The following is a 23,080-nucleotide window of genomic DNA, read 5'->3' on the forward strand; positions in this document are numbered from 1 at the left end:
CAGTGAGACAGGGAGGTTATGGAGGGTTACAGGTACAGGGCATATTTGTGTGGAGTTCTGCATTGGTACGTTCCAGTGATACAGGGAGGTTATGGAGGTGTACAGGTTCAGGGCACATTTGTGTGGAGTTCTGCATTGGTACGTTCCAGTGAGACAGGGACGTTATGGAGGGTACAGGTTCAGGGCATATTTGTGCGGAGTTCTGCATTGGTACGTTCCAGTGAGACAGGGAGGTTATGGTCGGGTACAGGATCAGGGCATATTTGAGTGGAGCTCGGCATTGGTGTGTTCCAGTGAGACAGGGAGGTTATGGAGGGGTACAGGTTATGGGCATATTTGTGTGGAGTTCTGCATTGGTACGTTCCAGTGAGACAGGGAGGTTATGGAGGGGTACAGGTTCAGGGCATATTTGTGTGTAGTTCTGCATTGGTACGTTCCAGTGAGACAGGGAGGTTATGGAGGGTACAGGTTCAGGGCATATTTGTGTGGAGTTCTGCAGTGGTACGTTCCAGTGAGACAGGGAGGTTATGGTCGGGTACAGGTTCAGGGCATATTTGTGTGGAGTTCTGCATTGGTACTTTCCAGTGAGACAGGGAGGTTATGGAGGGTACCGGTTCATGGCATATTTGTGTGGAGTTCTGCAGTGGGACGTTCCAGTGAGACAGGGAGTTTATGGTCGGGTACAGGATCAGGGCACATTTGAGTGGAGTTTGGCATTGGTGCGTTCCAGTGAGACAGGGAGGTTATGGAGGGGTACAGGTTCAGGGCATATTTGTGTGTAGTTCTGCATTGGTACGTTCCAGTGAGACAGGGAGTTTATGGAGGGTACAGGTTCAGGGCGTATTTGTGTGGAGTTCTGCAGTGATACGTTCCAGTGAGACAGGGAGGTTATGGTCGGGTACAGGTTCAGGGCATATTTGTGTGGAGTTCTGCATTGGTACTTTCCAGTGAGAATGGGAGGTTATGGAGGGGTACCGGTTCATGGCATATTTGTGTGGAGTTCTGCAGTGGGACAATCCAATGAGACAGGGAGCTTATGGACCGGTACAGTTTCAGGGCATATATGTGTGGAATTCTGCATTGGTACGTTCCAGTGAGACAGGGAGGTTATGGAGGGGTACAGGTTCAGGGCATATTTGTGTGGTGTTCTGCAATGGTAAGTTCCAGTGTGACAGGGAGATATTGCACGGTACAGGATCAGGGCATATTTGAGTGGAGTTCGGCATTGGTGCGTTCCAGTGAGACAGGGAGGTTATGGAGGGGTACAGGTTCAGGGCATACTTGTGTGGAGTTCTGCATTGGTACGTTCCAGTGAGACAGGGAGGTTATGGAGGGGTACGGGTTCATGGCAAATTTGTGTGGAGTTCTGCATTGGTGCGTTCCAGTGAGACAAGGAGGTTATGGGCGGGTACACGTTCAGGGCATATTTGTGTGGAATTCTGCATTGGTACATGCCAGTGAGACAGGGAGGTTATGCACGGTACAGGATCAGGGCATATTTGAGTGGAGTTCTGCATTGGTACGTTCCAGTGAGACAGGGAGGTTATGGAGGGTTACAGGTTCAGGGCATATTTGTTTGGAGTTCTGCATTGGTACGTTCCAGTGAGACAGTGAGGTTATGGAGGGGTACAGGTTCAGGGCATATTTGTGTGGTGTTCTGCAATGGTACGTTCCAGTGAGACAGGGAGGTTATGCACGGTACAGGATCAGGGCATATTTGAGTGGAGTTCGGCATTGGTGCGTTCCAGTGAGACAGGGAGGTTATGGTCAGGTACAGGTTCAGGGCATATTTGTGTGCAGTTCTGCATTGGTACGTTCCAGTGAGACAGGGAGGTTATGGTCGGGTACAGGTTCAGGGCATATTTGTGTGGAGTTCTGCGTTGGTACGTTCCAGTGAGACAAGGAGCTTATGGGCGGGTACACGTTCAGGGCATATTTGTGTGGTGTTCTGCAATGGTACGTTCCAGTGAGACTGGGAGGTTATGGAGGGGTACAGGTTCAGGGCATATTTGAGTGTAGTTCTGAATTTGTACGTTCCAGTGAGTCAGGGAGGTTATGGAGTGTACAGGTTCAGGGCACATTTGTCTGGAGTTCTGCATTGGTACATTCCAGTGAGACAGGGAGGTTATGGAGGGTACAGGTTCAGGGCATATTTGTGTGCAGTTCTGCAGTGGTACGTTCCAGTGAGACAGGGAGTTTATGGTCGGGTACAGGATCAGGGCACATTTGAGTGGAGTTCGGCATTGGTGCGTTCCAGCGAGACAGGGAGGTTATGGAGGGGTACAGGTTCAGGGCATATTTGTGTGTAGTTCTGCATTGGTACGTTCCACTGAGACAGGGAGGTTATGGAGGGTACAGGTTCAGGGCATATTTGTGTGGAGTTCTGCAGTGGTACGTTCCAGTGAGACAGGGAGGTTATGGTCGGGTACAGGTTCAGGGCATATTTGTGTGGAGTTCTGCATTGGTACTTTCCAGTGAGAATGGGAGGTTATGGAGGGGTACCGGTTCATGGCATATTTGTGTGGAGGTCTGCAGTGGGACGATCCAATGAGACAGGGAGCTTATGGACCGGTACAGTTTCAGGGCATATTTGTGTGGAATTCTGCATTGGTACGTTCCAGTGAGACAGGGAGGTTATGGAGGGGTACAGGTTCAGGGCATATTTGTGTGCTGATCTGCAATGGTACGTTCCAGTGTGACAGGGAGATTATGCACGGTACAGGATCAGGGCATATTTGAGTGGAGTTCTGCATTGGTACGTTCCAGTGAGACAGGGAGGTTATTGAGGGGTACAGGTTCAGGGCAAATTTGTGTGGAGTTCTGCATTGGTGCGTTCCAGTGAGACAGGGAGGTTATGGGCGGGTACACTTTCAGGGCATATTTGTGTGGAATTCTGCATTGGTACGTTCCAGTGAGACAGGGAGGTTATGGAGGGTACCGGTTCAGGGCATATTTGTGTGGAGTTCTGCATTGGTACGTTCCAGTGAGACAGGGAGGTTATGGAGGGTTACAGGTTCAGGGCATATTTGTGTGGAGTTCTGCATTGGTACGTTCCAGTGAGACAGTGAGGTTATGGAGGGGTACAGGTTCAGGGCATATTTGTGTGGTGTTCTGCAATGGTACGTTCCAGTGAGACAGGGAGGTTATGCACGGTACAGGATCAGGGCATATTTGAGTTGAGTTCGGCATTGGTGCGTTCCAGTGAGACAGGGAGGTTATGGTCGGGTACAGGTTCAGGGCATATTTGTGTGGAGTTCCTCATTGGTACGTTCCAGTGAAACAGGGAGGTTATGGTCGGGTACAGGTTCAGGGCATATTTGTGTGGAGTTCTGCGTTGGTACGTTCCAGTGAGACAAGGAGCTTACGGGCGGGTACACTTTCAGGGCATATTTGTGTGGAATTCTGCATTGGTACGTTCCAGTGAGACAGGGAGGTTATGGAGGGTACCGGTTCAGGGCATATTTGTGTGGAGTTCTGCCTTGGTACGTTCCAGTGAGACAGGGAGGTTATGGAGGGTTAGAAGTTCAGGGCATATTTGTGTGGAGTTCTGCATTGGTACGTTCCAGTGAGACAGTGAGGTTATGGAGGGGTACAGGTTCAGGGTATATTTGTGTGGTGTTCTGCAATGGTACGTTCCAGTGAGACAGGAATGTTATGCACGGTACAGGATCAGGGCATATTTGAGTGGAGTTCGGCATTGGTGCGTTCCAGTGAGACAGGGAGGTTATGGTCGGGTACAGGTTCAGGGCATATTTGTGTGGAGTTCCTCATTGGTACGTTCCAGTGAGACAGGGAGGTTATGGTCGGGTACAGGTTCAGGGCATATTTGTGTGGAGTTCTGCGTTGGTACGTTCCAGTGAGTCAAGGAGCTTATGGGCGGGTACACGTTCAGGGCATATTTGTTTGGTGTTCTGCAATGGTACGTTCCAGTGAGACTGGGAGGTTATGGAGGGGTACAGGTTCAGGGCATATTTGAGTGTAGTTCTGCATTTGTACGTTCCAGTGAGTCAGGGAGGTTATGGAGGTGTACAATTTCAGGGCACATTTGTGTGGAGTTCTGCATTGGTACGTTCCAGTAAGCAGGGACGTTATGGAGGGTACAGGTTCAGGGTATATTTGTGCGGAGTTCTGCATTGGTACATTCCAGTGAGACAGGGAGGTTATGGTCGGGTACAGGATCAGGGCATATTTGAGTGGAGCTCGGCATTGGTGTGTTCCAGTGAGACAGGGAAGTTATGGAGGGGTACAGGTTCAGGGCATATTTGTGTGGAGTTCTGCATTGGTTCATTCCAGTGAGACAGGGAGGTTATGCACGGTACAGGATCAGGGCATATTTGAGTGGAGTTCTGCATTGGTACGTTCCAGTGAGACAGGGAGGTTATTGAGCGGTACAGGTTCAGGGCAAATTTGTGTGGAGTTCTGCATTGGTGCGTTCCAGTGAGACAGGGAGGTTATGGGCGGGTACACTTTCAGGGCATATTTGTGTGGAATTCTGCATTGGTACGTTCCAGTGAGACAGGGAGGTTATGGAGGGTACCGGTTCAGGGCATAATTGTGTGGAGTTCTGCATTGGTACTTTCCAGTGAGACAGGGAGGTTATGGAGGGTACAGGTTCAGGGCAAATTTGTGTGGAGTTCTGCATTGGTACGTTCCAGTGAGACAGGGAGGTTATGGAGGGGTACAGGTTCAGGGCATATTTGTGTGGAGTTCTGCATTGGTACGTTCCAGTGAGACAGGGAGGTTATGGAGGGTTACAGGTTCAGGGAATGTTTGTGTGGAGTTCTGCATTGGTACGTTCCAGTGAGACAGGGAGGATATGGTCGGGTACAGGTTCAGGGCATATTTGTGTGGAGTTCTGCATTGGTACGTTCCAGTGAGACAGGGAGGTTATGGAGGGTTACAGGTACAGGGCATATTTGTGTGGAGTTCTGCATTGGTACGTTCCAGTGATACAGGGAGGTTATGGAGGTGTACAGGTTCAGGGCACATTTGTGTGGAGTTCTGCATTGGTACGTTCCAGTGAGACAGGGACGTTATGGAGGGTACAGGTTCAGGGCATATTTGTGCGGAGTTCTGCATTGGTACGTTCCAGTGAGACAGGGAGGTTATGGTCGGGTACAGGTTCAGGGCATATTTGTGTGGAGTTCTGCATTGGTACGTTCCAGTGAGACAGGGAGGTTATGGAGGGTTACAGGTACAGGGCATATTTGTGTGGAGTTCTGCATTGGTACGTTCCAGTGATACAGGGAGGTTATGGAGGTGTACAGGTTCAGGGCACATTTGTGTGGAGTTCTGCATTGGTACGTTCCAGTGAGACAGGGACGTTATGGAGGGTACAGGTTCAGGGCATATTTGTGCGGAGTTCTGCATTGGTACGTTCCAGTGAGACAGGGAGGTTATGGTCGGGTACAGGTTCAGGGTATATTTGTGCGGAGTTCTGCATTGGTACATTCCAGTGAGACAGGGAGGTTATGGTCGGGTACAGGATCAGGGCATATTTGAGTGGAGCTCGGCATTGGTGTGTTCCAGTGAGACAGGGAAGTTATGGAGGGGTACAGGTTCAGGGCATATTTGTGTGGAGTTCTGCATTGGTTCATTCCAGTGAGACAGGGAGGTTATGCACGGTACAGGATCAGGGCATATTTGAGTGGAGTTCTGCATTGGTACGTTCCAGTGAGACAGGGAGGTTATTGAGCGGTACAGGTTCAGGGCAAATTTGTGTGGAGTTCTGCATTGGTGCGTTCCAGTGAGACAGGGAGGTTATGGGCGGGTACACTTTCAGGGCATATTTGTGTGGAATTCTGCATTGGTACGTTCCAGTGAGACAGGGAGGTTATGGAGGGTACCGGTTCAGGGCATAATTGTGTGGAGTTCTGCATTGGTACTTTCCAGTGAGACAGGGAGGTTATGGAGGGTACAGGTTCAGGGCAAATTTGTGTGGAGTTCTGCATTGGTACGTTCCAGTGAGACAGGGAGGTTATGGAGGGGTACAGGTTCAGGGCATATTTGTGTGGAGTTCTGCATTGGTACGTTCCAGTGAGACAGGGAGGTTATGGAGGGTTACAGGTTCAGGGAATGTTTGTGTGGAGTTCTGCATTGGTACGTTCCAGTGAGACAGTGAGGTTATGGAGGGGTACAGGTTCAGGGCATATTTGTGTGGTGTTCTGCAATGGTACGTTCCAGTGAGACAGGGAGGTTATGCACGGTACAGGATCAGGGCATATTTGAGTGGAGTTCGGCATTAGTGCGTTCCAGTGAGACAGGGAGGATATGGTCGGGTACAGGTTCAGGGCATATTTGTGTGGAGTTCTGCATTGGTACGTTCCAGTGAGACAGGGAGGTTATGGAGGGTTACAGGTACAGGGCATATTTGTGTGGAGTTCTGCATTGGTACGTTCCAGTGATACAGGGAGGTTATGGAGGTGTACAGGTTCAGGGCACATTTGTGTGGAGTTCTGCATTGGTACGTTCCAGTGAGACAGGGACGTTATGGAGGGTACAGGTTCAGGGCATATTTGTGCGGAGTTCTGCATTGGTACGTTCCAGTGAGACAGGGAGGTTATGGTCGGGTACAGGATCAGGGCATATTTGAGTGGAGCTCGGCATTGGTGTGTTCCAGTGAGACAGGGAGGTTATGGAGGGGTACGGGTTCATGGCAAATTTGTGTGGAGTTCTGCATTGGTGCGTTCCAGTGAGACAGGGAGATATTGCACGGTACAGGATCAGGGCATATTTGAGTGGAGTTCGGCATTGGTGCGTTCCAGTGAGACAGGGAGGTTATGGAGGGGTACAGGTTCAGGGCATATTTGTGTGCTGATCTGCAATGGTACGTTCCAGTGTGACAGGGAGATTATGCACGGTACAGGATCAGGGCATATTTGAGTGGAGTTCGGCATTGGTGCGTTCCAGTGAGCCAGGGAGGTTATGGAGGGGTACAGGTTCAGGGCAAATATGTGTGGAGTTCTGCATTGGTGCGTTCCAGTGAGACAAGGAGGTTATGGGCGGGTACACGTTCAGGGCATATTTGTGTGGAATTCTGCATTGGTTCATTCCAGTGAGACAGGGAGGTTATGCACGGTACAGGATCAGGGCATATTTGAGTGGAGTTCTGCATTGGTACGTTCCAGTGAGACAGGGAGGTTATTGAGGGGTACAGGTTCAGGGCAAATTTGTGTGGAGTTCTGCATTGGTAAGTTCCAGTGAGATAGGGAGGTTATGGAGGGTTTCAGGTTCAGGGCATATTTGTGTGTAGTTCTGCATTGGTACGTTCCAGTGAGACAGGGAGGTTATGGAGGGGTACAGGTTCAGGGCATACTTGTGTGGAGTTCTGCATTGGTACATTCCAGTGAGACAGGGAGGTTATGGAGGGGTACAGGTTCAGGGCAAATTTGTGTGGAGTTCTGCATTGGTGCATTCCAGTGAGACAAGGAGGTTATGGGCGGATAACTTTCAGGGCATATTTTTGTGGTGATCTGCAATGGTACGTTCCAGTGAGACAGAAGGTTATGGAGGGGTACAGGTTCAGGGCATATTTGAGTGGAGTTCGGCATTGGTGCGTTCCAGTGAGACAGGGAGGTTATGGAGGGGTACAGGTTCAGGGCAAATTTGTGTGGAGTTCTGCATTGGTGCGTTCCAGTGAGACAAGGAGGTTATGGGCGGGTACAAGTTCAGGGCATATTTGTGTGGAATTCTGAATTGGTACGTTCCAGTGAGACAGGGAGGTTATGCACGGTACAGGATCAGGGCATATTTGAGTGGAGTTCTGCATTGGTACGTTCCAGTGAGACAGGGAGGTTATTGAGGGGTACAGGTTCAGGGCAAATTTGTGTGGAGTTCTGCATTGGTGCGTTCCAGTGAGACAGGGAGGTTATGGGCGGGTACACTTTCAGGGCATATTTGTGTGGAATTCTGCATTGGTACGTTCCAGTGAGACAGGGAGGTTATGGAGGGTACCGGTTCAGGGCATATTTGTGTGAAGTTCTGCATTGGTACTTTCCAGTGAGACAGGGAGGTTATGGAGGGTACAGGTTCAGGGCAAATTTGTGTGGAGTTCTGCATTGGTACGTTCCAGTGAGACAGGGAGGTTATGGAGGGGTACAGGTTCAGGGCATATTTGTGTGGAGTTCTGCATTGGTACGTTCCAGTGAGACAGGGAGGTTATGGTGGGTTACAGGTTCAGGGAATGTTTGTGTGGAGTTCTGCATTGGTACGTTCCAGTGAGACAGTGAGGTTATGGAGGGGTACAGGTTCAGGGCATATTTGTGTGGTGTTCTGCAATGGTACGTTCCAGTGAGACAGGGAGGTTATGCACGGTACAGGATCAGGGCATATTTGAGTGGAGTTCGGCATTGGTGCGTTCCAGTGAGACAGGGAGGATATGGTCGGGTACAGGTTCAGGGCATATTTGTGTGGAGTTCTGCATTGGTACGTTCCAGTGAGACAGGGAGGTTATGGAGGGTTACAGGTACAGGGCATATTTGTGTGGAGTTCTGCATTGGTACGTTCCAGTGATACAGGGAGGTTATGGAGGTGTACAGGTTCAGGGCACATTTGTGTGGAGTTCGGCATTGGTGCGTTCCAGTGAGACAGGGAGATATTGCACGGTACAGGATCAGGGCATATTTGAGTGGAGTTCGGCATTGGTGCGTTCCAGTGAGACAGGGAGGTTATGGAGGGGTACAGGTTCAGGGCATACTTGTGTGGAGTTCTGCATTGGTACGTTCCAGTGAGACAGGGAGGTTATGGAGGGGTACGGGTTCATGGCAAATTTGTGTGGAGTTCTGCATTGGTGCGTTCCAGTGAGACAAGGAGGTTATGGGCGGGTACACGTTCAGGGCATATTTGTGTGGAATTCTGCATTGGTACATGCCAGTGAGACAGGGAGGTTAAGCACGGTACAGGATCAGGGCATATTTGAGTGGAGTTCTGCATTGGTACGTTCCAGTGAGACAGGGAGGTTATTGAGGGGCACAGGTTCAGGGCAAATTTGTGTGGAGTTCTGCATTGGTGCGTTCCTGTGAGACAGGGAGGTTATGGGCGGGTACACTTTCAGGGCATATTTGTGTGGAATTCTGCATTGGTACGTTCCAGTGAGACAGGGAGGTTATGGAGGGTACCGGTTCAGGGCATATATGTGTGTAGTTCTGCATTGGTACGTTCCAGTGAGACAAGGAGGTTATGGAGGGTTACAGGTTCAGGGCATATTTGTTTGGAGTTCTGCATTGGTACGTTCCAGTGAGACAGTGAGGTTATGGAGGGGTACAGGTTCAGGGCATATTTGTGTGGTGTTCTGCAATGGTACGTTCCAGTGAGACAGGGAGGTTATGCACGGTACAGGATCAGGGCATATTTGAGTGGAGTTCGGCATTGGTGCGTTCCAGTGAGACAGAGAGGTTATGGTCAGGTACAGGTTCAGGGCATATTTGTGTGGAGTTCTGCGTTGGTACGTTCCAGTGAGACAAGGAGCTTATGGGCGGGTACACGTTCAGGGCATATTTGTGTGGTGTTCTGCAATGGTACGTTCCAGTGAGACTGGGAGGTTATGGAGGGGTACAGGTTCAGGGCATATTTGAGTGTAGTTCTGAATTTGTACGTTCCAGTGAGTCAGGGAGGTAATGGAGTGTACAGGTTCAGGGCACATTTGTCTGGAGTTCTGCTTTGGTACATTCCAGTGAGACAGGGAGGTTATGGAGGGTACAGGTTCAGGGCATATTTGTGTGCAGTTCTGCAGTGGTACGTTCCAGTGAGACAGGGAGTTTATGGTCGGGTACAGGATCAGGGCACATTTGAGTGGAGTTCGGCATTGGTGCGTTCCAGCGAGACAGGGAGGTTATGGAGGGGTACAGGTTCAGGGCATATTTGTGTGTAGTTCTGCATTGGTACGTTCCACTGAGGCAGGGAGTTTATGGAGGGTACAGGTTCAGGGCATATTTGTGTGGAGTTCTGCAGTGGTACGTTCCAGTGAGACAGGGAGGTTATGGTCGGGTACAGGTTCAGGGCATATTTGTGTGGAGTTCTGCATTGGTACTTTCCAGTGAGAATGGAAGGTTATGGAGGGGTACCGGTTCATGGCATATTTGTGTGGAGTTCTGCAGTGGGACGATCCAATGAGACAGGGAGCTTATGGACCGGTACAGTTTCAGGGCATATTTGTGTGGAATTCTGCATTGGTACGTTCCAGTGAGACAGGGAGGTTATGGAGGGGTACAGGTTCAGGGCATATTTGTGTGCTGATCTGCAATGGTACGTTCCAGTGTGACAGGGAGATTATGCACGGTACAGGATCAGGGCATATTTGAGTGGAGTTCGGCATTGGTGCGTTCCAGTGAGACAGGGAGGTTATGGAGGGGTACAGGTTCAGGGCAAATATGTGTGGAGTTCTGCATTGGTGCGTTCCAGTGAGACAAGGAGGTTATGGGCGGGTACACGTTCAGGGCATATTTGTGTGGAATTCTGCATTGGTTCATTCCAGTGAGACAGGGAGGTTATGCACGGTACAGGATCAGGGCATATTTGAGTGGAGTTCTGCATTGGTACGTTCCAGTGAGACAGGGAGGTTATTGAGGGGTACAGGTTCAGGGCAAATTTGTGTGGAGTTCTGCATTGGTGCGTTCCAGTGAGACAGGGAGGTTATGGGCGGGTACACTTTCAGGGCATATTTGTGTGGAATTCTGCATTGGTACGTTCCAGTGAGACAGGGAGGTTATGGAGGGTACCGGTTCAGGGCATATTTGTGTGGAGCTCTGCATTGGTACGTTCCAGTGAGACAGGGAGGTTATGGAGGGTTACAGGTTCAGGGCATATTTGTGTGGAGTTCTGCATTGGTACGTTCCAGTGAGACAGTGAGGTTATGGAGGGGTACAGGTTCAGGGCATATTTGTGTGGTGTTCTGCAATGGTACGTTCCAGTGAGACAGGGAGGTTATGCACGGTACAGGATCAGGGCATACTTGAGTGGAGTTCGGCATTGGTGCGTTCCAGTGAGACAGGGAGGTTATGGTCGGGTACAGGTTCAGGGCATATTTGTGTGGAGTTCCTCATTGGTACGTTCCAGTGAGACAGGGAGGTTATGGTCGGGTACAGGTTCAGGGCATATTTGTGTGGAGTTCTGCATTGGTACTTTCCAGTGAGAATGGAAGGTTATGGAGGGGTACCGGTTCATGGCATATTTGTGTGGAGTTCTGCAGTGGGACGATCCAATGAGACAGGGAGCTTATGGACCGGTACAGTTTCAGGGCATATTTGTGTGGAATTCTGCATTGGTACGTTCCAGTGAGACAGGGAGGTTATGGAGGGGTACAGGTTCAGGGCATATTTGTGTGCTGATCTGCAATGGTACGTTCCAGTGTGACAGGGAGATTATGCACGGTACAGGATCAGGGCATATTTGAGTGGAGTTCGGCATTGGTGCGTTCCAGTGAGACAGGGAGGTTATGGAGGGGTACAGGTTCAGGGCAAATATGTGTGGAGTTCTGCATTGGTGCGTTCCAGTGAGACAAGGAGGTTATGGGCGGGTACACGTTCAGGGCATATTTGTGTGGAATTCTGCATTGGTTCATTCCAGTGAGACAGGGAGGTTATGCACGGTACAGGATCAGGGCATATTTGAGTGGAGTTCTGCATTGGTACGTTCCAGTGAGACAGGGAGGTTATTGAGGGGTACAGGTTCAGGGCAAATTTGTGTGGAGTTCTGAATTGGTGCGTTCCAGTGAGACAGGGAGGTTATGGGCGGGTACACTTTCAGGGCATATTTGTGTGGAATTCTGCATTGGTACGTTCCAGTGAGACAGGGAGGTTATGGAGGGTACCGGTTCAGGGCATATTTGTGTGGAGCTCTGCATTGGTACGTTCCAGTGAGACAGGGAGGTTATGGAGGGTTACAGGTTCAGGGCATATTTGTGTGGAGTTCTGCATTGGTACGTTCCAGTGAGACAGTGAGGTTATGGAGGGGTACAGGTTCAGGGCATATTTGTGTGGTGTTCTGCAATGGTACGTTCCAGTGAGACAGGGAGGTTATGCACGGTACAGGATCAGGGCATACTTGAGTGGAGTTCGGCATTGGTGCGTTCCAGTGAGACAGGGAGGTTATGGTCGGGTACAGGTTCAGGGCATATTTGTGTGGAGTTCCTCATTGGTACGTTCCAGTGAGACAGGGAGGTTATGGTCGGGTACAGGTTCAGGGCATATTTGTGTGGAGTTCTGCGTTGGTACGTTCCAGTCAGACAAGGAGCTTATGGGCGGGTACACTTTCAGGGCATATTTCTGTGGAATTCTGCATTGGTACGTTCCAGTGAGACAGGGAGGTTATGGAGGGTACCGGTTCAGGGCATATTTGTGTGGAGTTCTGCCTTGGTACGTTCCAGTGAGACAGGGAGGTTATGGAGGGTTAGAAGTTCAGGGCATATTTGTGTGGAGTTCTGCATTGGTACGTTCCAGTGAGACAGTGAGGTTATGGAGGGGTACAGGTTCAGGGCATATTTGTGTGGTGTTCTGCAATGGTACGTTCCAGTGAGACAGGGAGGTTATGCACGGTACAGGATCAGGGCATATTTGAGTGGAGTTCGGCATTGGTGCGTTCCAGTGAGACAGGGAGGTTATGGTCAGGTACAGGTTCAGGGCATATTTGTGTGGAGTTCTGCATTGGTACGTTCCAGTGAGACAGGGAGGTTATGGTCGGGTACAGGTTCAGGGCATATTTGTGTGGAGTTCTGCGTTGGTACGTTCCAGTGAGACAAGGAGCTTATGGGCGGGTACACGTTCAGGGCATATTTGTGTGGAATTCTGCATTGGTTCATTCCAGTGAGACAGGGAGGTTATGCACGGTACAGGATCAGGGCATATTTGAGTGGAGTTCTGCATTGGTACGTTCCAGTGAGACAGGGAGGTTATTGAGGGGTACAGGTTCAGGGCAAATTTGTGTGGAGTTCTGCATTGGTGCGTTCCAGTGAGACAGGGAGGTTATGGGCGGGTACACTTTCAGGGCATATTTGTGTGGAATTCTGCATTGGTACGTTCCAGTGAGACAGGGAGGTTATGGAGGGTACCGGTTCAGGGCATATTTGTGTGGAGCTCTGCATTGGTACGTTCCAGTGAGACAGGGAGGTTATGGTCGGGTACAGGTTCAGGGCATATTTGTGTGGAGTTCTGCGTTGGTACGTTCCAGTGAGACAAGGAGCTTATGGGCGGGTACACTTTCAGGGCATATTTGTGTGGAATTCTGCATTGGTACGTTCCAGTGAGACAGGGAGGTTATGGAGGGTACCGGTTCAGGGCATATTTGTGTGGAGTTCTGCCTTGGTACGTTCCAGTGAGACAGGGAGGTTATGGAGGGTTAGAAGTTCAGGGCATATTTGTGTGGAGTTCTGCATTGGTACGTTCCAGTGAGACAGTGAGGTTATGGAGGGGTACAGGTTCAGGGCATATTTGTGTGGTGTTCTGCAATGGTATGTTCCAGTGAGACAGGGAGGTTATGCACGGTACAGGATCAGGGCATATTTGAGTGGAGTTCGGCATTGGTGCGTTCCAGTGAGACAGGGAGGTTATGGTCAGGTACAGGTTCAGGGCATATTTGTGTGGAGTTCTGCATTGGTACGTTCCAGTGAGACAGGGAGGTTATGGTCGGGTACAGGTTCAGGGCATATTTGTGTGGAGTTCTGCGTTGGTACGTTCCAGTGAGACAAGGAGCTTATGGGCGGGTACACGTTCAGGGCATATTTGTGTGGTGTTCTGCAATGGTACGTTCCAGTGAGACTGGGAGGTTATGGAGGGGTACAGGTTCAGGGCATATTTGAGTGTAGTTCTGAATTTGTACGTTCCAGTGAGTCAGGGAGGTTATGGAGTGTACAGGTTCAGGGCACATTTGTCTGGAGTTCTGCATTGGTACATTCCAGTGAGACTGGGAGGTTATGGAGGGTACAGGTTCAGGGCATATTTGTGTGCAGTTCTGCAGTGGTACGTTCCAGTGAGACAGGGAGTTTATGGTCGGGTACAGGATCAGGGCACATTTGAGTGGAGTTCGGCATTGGTGCGTTCCAGCGAGACAGGGAGGTTATGGAGGGGTACAGGTTCAGGGCATATTTGTGTGTAGTTCTGCATTGGTACGTTCCACTGAGACAGGGAGTTTATGGAGGGTACAGGTTCAGGGCATATTTGTGTGGAGTTCTGCATTGGTACGTTCCAGTGAGACAGGGAGGTTATGGAGGGTTACAGGTTCAGGGCATATTTGTGTGGAGTTCTGCATTGGTACGTTCCAGTGAGACAGTGATGTTATGGAGGGGTACAGGTTCAGGGCATATTTGTGTGGTGTTCTGCAATGGTACGTTCCAGTGAGACAGGGAGGTTATGCACGGTACAGGATCAGGGCATATTTGAGTGGAGTTCTGCATTGGTACGTTCCAGTGAGACAGGGAGGTTATGGTGGGTTACAGGTTCAGGGAATGTTTGTGTGGAGTTCTGCATTGGTACGTTCCAGTGAGACAGTGAGGTTATGGAGGGGTACAGGTTCAGGGCATATTTGTGTGGTGTTCTGCAATGGTACGTTCCAGTGAGACAGGGAGGTTATGCACGGTACAGGATCAGGGCATATTTGAGTGGAGTTCGGCATTGGTGCGTTCCAGTGAGACAGGGAGGATATGGTCGGGTACAGGTTCAGGGCATATTTGTGTGGAGTTCTGCATTGGTACGTTCCAGTGAGACAGGGAGGTTATGGAGGGTTACAGGTACAGGGCATATTTGTGTGGAGTTCTGCATTGGTACGTTCCAGTGATACAGGGAGGTTATGGAGGTGTACAGGTTCAGGGCACATTTGTGTGGAGTTCGGCATTGGTGCGTTCCAGTGAGACAGGGAGATATTGCACGGTACAGGATCAGGGCATATTTGAGTGGAGTTCGGCATTGGTGCGTTCCAGTGAGACAGGGAGGTTATGGAGGGGTACAGGTTCAGGGCATACTTGTGTGGAGTTCTGCATTGGTACGTTCCAGTGAGACAGGGAGGTTATGGAGGGGTACGGGTTCATGGCAAATTTGTGTGGAGTTCTGCATTGGTGCGTTCCAGTGAGACAAGGAGGTTATGGGCGGGTACACGTTCAGGGCATATTTGTGTGGAATTCTGCATTGGTACATGCCAGTGAGACAGGGAGGTTAAGCACGGTACAGGATCAGGGCATATTTGAGTGGAGTTCTGCATTGGTACGTTCCAGTGAGACAGGGAGGTTATTGAGGGGCACAGGTTCAGGGCAAATTTGTGTGGAGTTCTGCATTGGTGCGTTCCTGTGAGACAGGGAGGTTATGGGCGGGTACACTTTCAGGGCATATTTGTGTGGAATTCTGCATTGGTACGTTCCAGTGAGACAGGGAGGTTATGGAGGGTACCGGTTCAGGGCATATATGTGTGTAGTTCTGCATTGGTACGTTCCAGTGAGACAAGGAGGTTATGGAGGGTTACAGGTTCAGGGCATATTTGTTTGGAGTTCTGCATTGGTACGTTCCAGTGAGACAGTGAGGTTATGGAGGGGTACAGGTTCAGGGCATATTTGTGTGGTGTTCTGCAATGGTACGTTCCAGTGAGACAGGGAGGTTATGCACGGTACAGGATCAGGGCATATTTGAGTGGAGTTCGGCATTGGTGCGTTCCAGTGAGACAGAGAGGTTATGGTCAGGTACAGGTTCAGGGCATATTTGTGTGGAGTTCTGCGTTGGTACGTTCCAGTGAGACAAGGAGCTTATGGGCGGGTACACGTTCAGGGCATATTTGTGTGGTGTTCTGCAATGGTACGTTCCAGTGAGACTGGGAGGTTATGGAGGGGTACAGGTTCAGGGCATATTTGAGTGTAGTTCTGAATTTGTACGTTCCAGTGAGTCAGGGAGGTAATGGAGTGTACAGGTTCAGGGCACATTTGTCTGGAGTTCTGCTTTGGTACATTCCAGTGAGACAGGGAGGTTATGGAGGGTACAGGTTCAGGGCATATTTGTGTGCAGTTCTGCAGTGGTACGTTCCAGTGAGACAGGGAGTTTATGGTCGGGTACAGGATCAGGGCACATTTGAGTGGAGTTCGGCATTGGTGCGTTCCAGCGAGACAGGGAGGTTATGGAGGGGTACAGGTTCAGGGCATATTTGTGTGTAGTTCTGCATTGGTACGTTCCACTGAGGCAGGGAGTTTATGGAGGGTACAGGTTCAGGGCATATTTGTGTGGAGTTCTGCAGTGGTACGTTCCAGTGAGACAGGGAGGTTATGGTCGGGTACAGGTTCAGGGCATATTTGTGTGGAGTTCTGCATTGGTACTTTCCAGTGAGAATGGAAGGTTATGGAGGGGTACCGGTTCATGGCATATTTGTGTGGAGTTCTGCAGTGGGACGATCCAATGAGACAGGGAGCTTATGGACCGGTACAGTTTCAGGGCATATTTGTGTGGAATTCTGCATTGGTACGTTCCAGTGAGACAGGGAGGTTATGGAGGGGTACAGGTTCAGGGCATATTTGTGTGCTGATCTGCAATGGTACGTTCCAGTGTGACAGGGAGATTATGCACGGTACAGGATCAGGGCATATTTGAGTGGAGTTCGGCATTGGTGCGTTCCAGTGAGACAGGGAGGTTATGGAGGGGTACAGGTTCAGGGCAAATATGTGTGGAGTTCTGCATTGGTGCGTTCCAGTGAGACAAGGAGGTTATGGGCGGGTACACGTTCAGGGCATATTTGTGTGGAATTCTGCATTGGTTCATTCCAGTGAGACAGGGAGGTTATGCACGGTACAGGATCAGGGCATATTTGAGTGGAGTTCTGCATTGGTACGTTCCAGTGAGACAGGGAGGTTATTGAGGGGTACAGGTTCAGGGCAAATTTGTGTGGAGTTCTGCATTGGTGCGTTCCAGTGAGACAGGGAGGTTATGGGCGGGTACACTTTCAGGGCATATTTGTGTGGAATTCTGCATTGGTACGTTCCAGTGAGACAGGGAGGTTATGGAGGGTACCGGTTCAGGGCATATTTGTGTGGAGCTCTGCATTGGTACGTTCCAGTGAGACAGGGAGGTTATGGAGGGTTACAGGTTCAGGGCATATTTGTGTGGAGTTCTGCATTGGTACGTTCCAGTGAGACAGTGAGGTTATGGAGGGGTACAGGTTCAGGGCATATTTGTGTGGTGTTCTGCAATGGTACGTTCCAGTGAGACAGGGAGGTTATGCACGGTACAGGATCAGGGCATACTTGAGTGGAGTTCGGCATTGGTGCGTTCCAGTGAGACAGGGAGGTTATGGTCGGGTACAGGTTCAGGGCATATTTGTGTGGAGTTCCTCATTGGTACGTTCCAGTGAGACAGGGAGGTTATGGTCGGGTACAGGTTCAGGGCATATTTGTGTGGAGTTCTGCATTGGTACTTTCCAGTGAGAATGGAAGGTTATGGAGGGGTACCGGTTCATGGCATATTTGTGTGGAGTTCTGCAGTGGGACGATCCAATGAGACAGGGAGCTTATGGACCGGTACAGTTTCAGGGCATATTTGTGTGGAATTCTGCATTGGTACGTTCCAGTGAGACAGGGAGGTTATGGAGGGGTACAGGTTCAGGGCATATTTGTGTGCTGATCTGCAATGGTACGTTCCAGTGTGACAGGGAGATTATGCACGGTACAGGATCAGGGCATATTTGAGTGGAGTTCGGCATTGGTGCGTTCCAGTGAGACAGGGAGGTTATGGAGGGGTACAGGTTCAGGGCAAATATGTGTGGAGTTCTGCATTGGTGCGTTCCAGTGAGACAAGGAGGTTATGGGCGGGTACACGTTCAGGGCATATTTGTGTGGAATTCTGCATTGGTTCATTCCAGTGAGACAGGGAGGTTATGCACGGTACAGGATCAGGGCATATTTGAGTGGAGTTCTGCATTGGTACGTTCCAGTGAGACAGGGAGGTTATTGAGGGGTACAGGTTCAGGGCAAATTTGTGTGGAGTTCTGAATTGGTGCGTTCCAGTGAGACAGGGAGGTTATGGGCGGGTACACTTTCAGGGCATATTTGTGTGGAATTCTGCATTGGTACGTTCCAGTGAGACAGGGAGGTTATGGAGGGTACCGGTTCAGGGCATATTTGTGTGGAGCTCTGCATTGGTACGTTCCAGTGAGACAGGGAGGTTATGGAGGGTTACAGGTTCAGGGCATATTTGTGTGGAGTTCTGCATTGGTACGTTCCAGTGAGACAGTGAGGTTATGGAGGGGTACAGGTTCAGGGCATATTTGTGTGGTGTTCTGCAATGGTACGTTCCAGTGAGACAGGGAGGTTATGCACGGTACAGGATCAGGGCATACTTGAGTGGAGTTCGGCATTGGTGCGTTCCAGTGAGACAGGGAGGTTATGGTCGGGTACAGGTTCAGGGCATATTTGTGTGGAGTTCCTCATTGGTACGTTCCAGTGAGACAGGGAGGTTATGGTCGGGTACAGGTTCAGGGCATATTTGTGTGGAGTTCTGCGTTGGTACGTTCCAGTCAGACAAGGAGCTTATGGGCGGGTACACTTTCAGGGCATATTTCTGTGGAATTCTGCATTGGTACGTTCCAGTGAGACAGGGAGGTTATGGAGGGTACCGGTTCAGGGCATATTTGTGTGGAGTTCTGCCTTGGTACGTTCCAGTGAGACAGGGAGGTTATGGAGGGTTAGAAGTTCAGGGCATATTTGTGTGGAGTTCTGCATTGGTACGTTCCAGTGAGACAGTGAGGTTATGGAGGGGTACAGGTTCAGGGCATATTTGTGTGGTGTTCTGCAATGGTACGTTCCAGTGAGACAGGGAGGTTATGCACGGTACAGGATCAGGGCATATTTGAGTGGAGTTCGGCATTGGTGCGTTCCAGTGAGACAGGGAGGTTATGGTCAGGTACAGGTTCAGGGCATATTTGTGTGGAGTTCTGCATTGGTACGTTCCAGTGAGACAGGGAGGTTATGGTCGGGTACAGGTTCAGGGCATATTTGTGTGGAGTTCTGCGTTGGTACGTTCCAGTGAGACAAGGAGCTTATGGGCGGGTACACGTTCAGGGCATATTTGTGTGGAATTCTGCATTGGTTCATTCCAGTGAGACAGGGAGGTTATGCACGGTACAGGATCAGGGCATATTTGAGTGGAGTTCTGCATTGGTACGTTCCAGTGAGACAGGGAGGTTATTGAGGGGTACAGGTTCAGGGCAAATTTGTGTGGAGTTCTGCATTGGTGCGTTCCAGTGAGACAGGGAGGTTATGGGCGGGTACACTTTCAGGGCATATTTGTGTGGAATTCTGCATTGGTACGTTCCAGTGAGACAGGGAGGTTATGGAGGGTACCGGTTCAGGGCATATTTGTGTGGAGCTCTGCATTGGTACGTTCCAGTGAGACAGGGAGGTTATGGTCGGGTACAGGTTCAGGGCATATTTGTGTGGAGTTCTGCGTTGGTACGTTCCAGTGAGACAAGGAGCTTATGGGCGGGTACACTTTCAGGGCATATTTGTGTGGAATTCTGCATTGGTACGTTCCAGTGAGACAGGGAGGTTATGGAGGGTACCGGTTCAGGGCATATTTGTGTGGAGTTCTGCCTTGGTACGTTCCAGTGAGACAGGGAGGTTATGGAGGGTTAGAAGTTCAGGGCATATTTGTGTGGAGTTCTGCATTGGTACGTTCCAGTGAGACAGTGAGGTTATGGAGGGGTACAGGTTCAGGGCATATTTGTGTGGTGTTCTGCAATGGTATGTTCCAGTGAGACAGGGAGGTTATGCACGGTACAGGATCAGGGCATATTTGAGTGGAGTTCGGCATTGGTGCGTTCCAGTGAGACAGGGAGGTTATGGTCAGGTACAGGTTCAGGGCATATTTGTGTGGAGTTCTGCATTGGTACGTTCCAGTGAGACAGGGAGGTTATGGTCGGGTACAGGTTCAGGGCATATTTGTGTGGAGTTCTGCGTTGGTACGTTCCAGTGAGACAAGGAGCTTATGGGCGGGTACACGTTCAGGGCATATTTGTGTGGTGTTCTGCAATGGTACGTTCCAGTGAGACTGGGAGGTTATGGAGGGGTACAGGTTCAGGGCATATTTGAGTGTAGTTCTGAATTTGTACGTTCCAGTGAGTCAGGGAGGTTATGGAGTGTACAGGTTCAGGGCACATTTGTCTGGAGTTCTGCATTGGTACATTCCAGTGAGACTGGGAGGTTATGGAGGGTACAGGTTCAGGGCATATTTGTGTGCAGTTCTGCAGTGGTACGTTCCAGTGAGACAGGGAGTTTATGGTCGGGTACAGGATCAGGGCACATTTGAGTGGAGTTCGGCATTGGTGCGTTCCAGCGAGACAGGGAGGTTATGGAGGGGTACAGGTTCAGGGCATATTTGTGTGTAGTTCTGCATTGGTACGTTCCACTGAGACAGGGAGTTTATGGAGGGTACAGGTTCAGGGCATATTTGTGTGGAGTTCTGCATTGGTACGTTCCAGTGAGACAGGGAGGTTATGGAGGGTTACAGGTTCAGGGCATATTTGTGTGGAGTTCTGCATTGGTACGTTCCAGTGAGACAGTGATGTTATGGAGGGGTACAGGTTCAGGGCATATTTGTGTGGTGTTCTGCAATGGTACGTTCCAGTGAGACAGGGAGGTTATGCACGGTACAGGATCAGGGCATATTTGAGTGGAGTTCGGCATTGGTGCGTTCCAGTGAGACAGGGAGGTTATGGTCGGGTACAGGTTCAGGGCATATTTGTGTGGAGTTCCTCATTGGTACGTTCCAGTGAGACAGGGAGGTTATGGTCGGGTACAGGTTCAGGGCATATTTGTGTGGAATTCTGCATTGGTACGTTCCAGTGAGACAGGGAGGTTATGGAGGGTACCGGTTCAGGGCATTTTGTGTGGAGTTCTGCCTTGGAGTTCTGCCTTGGTACGTTCCAGTGAGACAGGGAGGTTATGGAGGGTTAGAAGTTCAGGGCATATTTGTGTGGAGTTCTGCATTGGTACGTTCCAGTGAGACAGTGAGGTTATGGAGGGGTACAGGGTCAGGGCATATTTGTGTGGTGTTCTGCAATGGTACGTTCCAGTGAGACAGGAATGTTATGCACGGTACAGGATCAGGGCATATTTGAGTGGAGTTCGGCATTGGTGCGTTCCAGTGAGACAGGGAGGTTATGGTCGGGTACAGGTTCAGGGCATATTTGTGTGGAGTTCCTCATTGGTACGTTCCAGTGAGACAGGGAGGTTATGGTCGGGTACAGGTTCAGGGCATATTTGTGTGGAGTTCTGCGTTGGTACATTCCTGTGAGTCAAGGAGCTTATGGGCGGGTACACGTTCAGGGCATATTTGTTTGGTGTTCTGCAATGGTACGTTCCAGTGAGACAGGGAGGTTATGCACGGTACAGGATCAGGGCATATTTGTGTGTAGTTCTGCATTTGTACGTTCCAGTGAGTCAGGGAAGTTATGGAGTGTACAGGTTCAGGGCACATTTGTCTGGAGTTCTGCATTGGTACGTTCCATTGAGACAGGGAGGTTATGGAGGGTACAGGTTCAGGGCATATTTGTGTGCAGTTCTGCAGTGGTACGTTCCAGTGAGACAGGGAGGTTATGGTCGGGTACAGGTTCAGGGCATATTTGTGTGGAGTTCTGCATTGGTACTTTCCAGTGAGACAGGGAAGTTATGGAGGGGTACAGGTTCAGGGCATATTTGTGTGGAGTTCTGCATTGGTACGTTCCAGTGAGATAGGGAGGTTATGGAGGGGTTCAGGTTCAAGGCATATTTGTGTGTAGTTCTGCATTGGTACGTTCCAGTGAGACAGGGAGTTTATGGAGGGTACAGGTTCAGGGCATATTTGTGTGGAGTTCTGCATTGGTACGTTCCAGTGAGACAGGGAGGTTATGGAGGGGTACAGGTTCAGGGCATACTTGTGTGGAGTTCTGCATTGGTACATTCCAGTGAGACAGGGAGGTTATGGAGGGGTACAGGTTCAGGCAAATTTGTGTGGAGTTCTGCATTGGTGCATTCCAGTGAGACAAGGAGTTTATGGGCGGATAACGTTCAGGGCATATTTGTGTGGTGATCTGCAATGGTACGTTCCAGTGAGACAGAAGGTTATGGAGGGGTACAGGTTCAGGGCATATTTGAGTGGAGTTCGGCATTGGTGCGTTCCAGTGAGACAGGGAAGTTATGGAGGGGTACAGGTTCAGGGCATATTTGTGTGGAGTTCTGCATTGGTACGTTCCAGTGAGACAGGGAGGTTTTGGAGGGGTACAGGTTCAGGGCATACTTGTGTGGAGTTCTGCATTGGTACGTTCCTGTGAGACAGGGAGGTTATGGAGGGGTACAGGTTCAGGGCAAATTTGTGTGGAGTTCTGCATTGGTGCGTTCCAGTGAGACAAGGAGGTTATGGGCGGGTACAAGTTCAGGGCATATTTGTGTGGAATTCTGAATTGGTACGTTCCAGTGAGACAGGGAGGTTATGCACGGTACAGGATCAGGGCATATTTGAGTGGAGTTCTGCATTGTTACGTTCCAGTGAGACAGGGAGGCTATTGAGAAGTACAGGTTCAGGGCAAATTTGTGTGGAGTTTTGCATTGGTGCGTTCCAGTGAGACAAGGAGGTTATGGGCTGGTACACGTTCAGGGCATATTTGTGTGGAATTCTGCCTTGGTACGTTCCAGTGAGACAGGGAGGTTATCGAGGGTACCGGTTCAGGGCATATCTGTGTGGAGTTCTGCATTGGTACGTTCCAGTGAGACAGGGAGGTTATGGAGGTGTACAGGTTCAGGGCACATTTGTGTGGAGTTCTGCATTGGTACGTTCCAGTAAGCAGGGACGTTATGGAGGGTACAGGTTCAGGGCATATTTGTGCGGAGTTCTGCATTGGTACATTCCAGTGAGACAGGGAGGTTATGGTCGGGTACAGGATCAGGGCATATTTGAGTGGAGCTCGGCATTGGTGTGTTCCAGTGAGACAGGGAGGTTATGGAGGGGTACAGGTTCAGGGAATATTTGTGTGGAGTTCTGCATTGGTTCATTCCAGTGAGACAGGGAGGTTATGCACGGTACAGGATCAGGGCATATTTGAGTGGAGTTCTGCATTGGTACGTTCCAGTGAGACAGGGAGGTTATTGAGGGGT

This window comes from Hemitrygon akajei, unplaced genomic scaffold, assembly GCF_048418815.1.
Source record: "Hemitrygon akajei unplaced genomic scaffold, sHemAka1.3 Scf000056, whole genome shotgun sequence".
NCBI lineage: Eukaryota > Metazoa > Chordata > Chondrichthyes > Myliobatiformes > Dasyatidae > Hemitrygon > Hemitrygon akajei.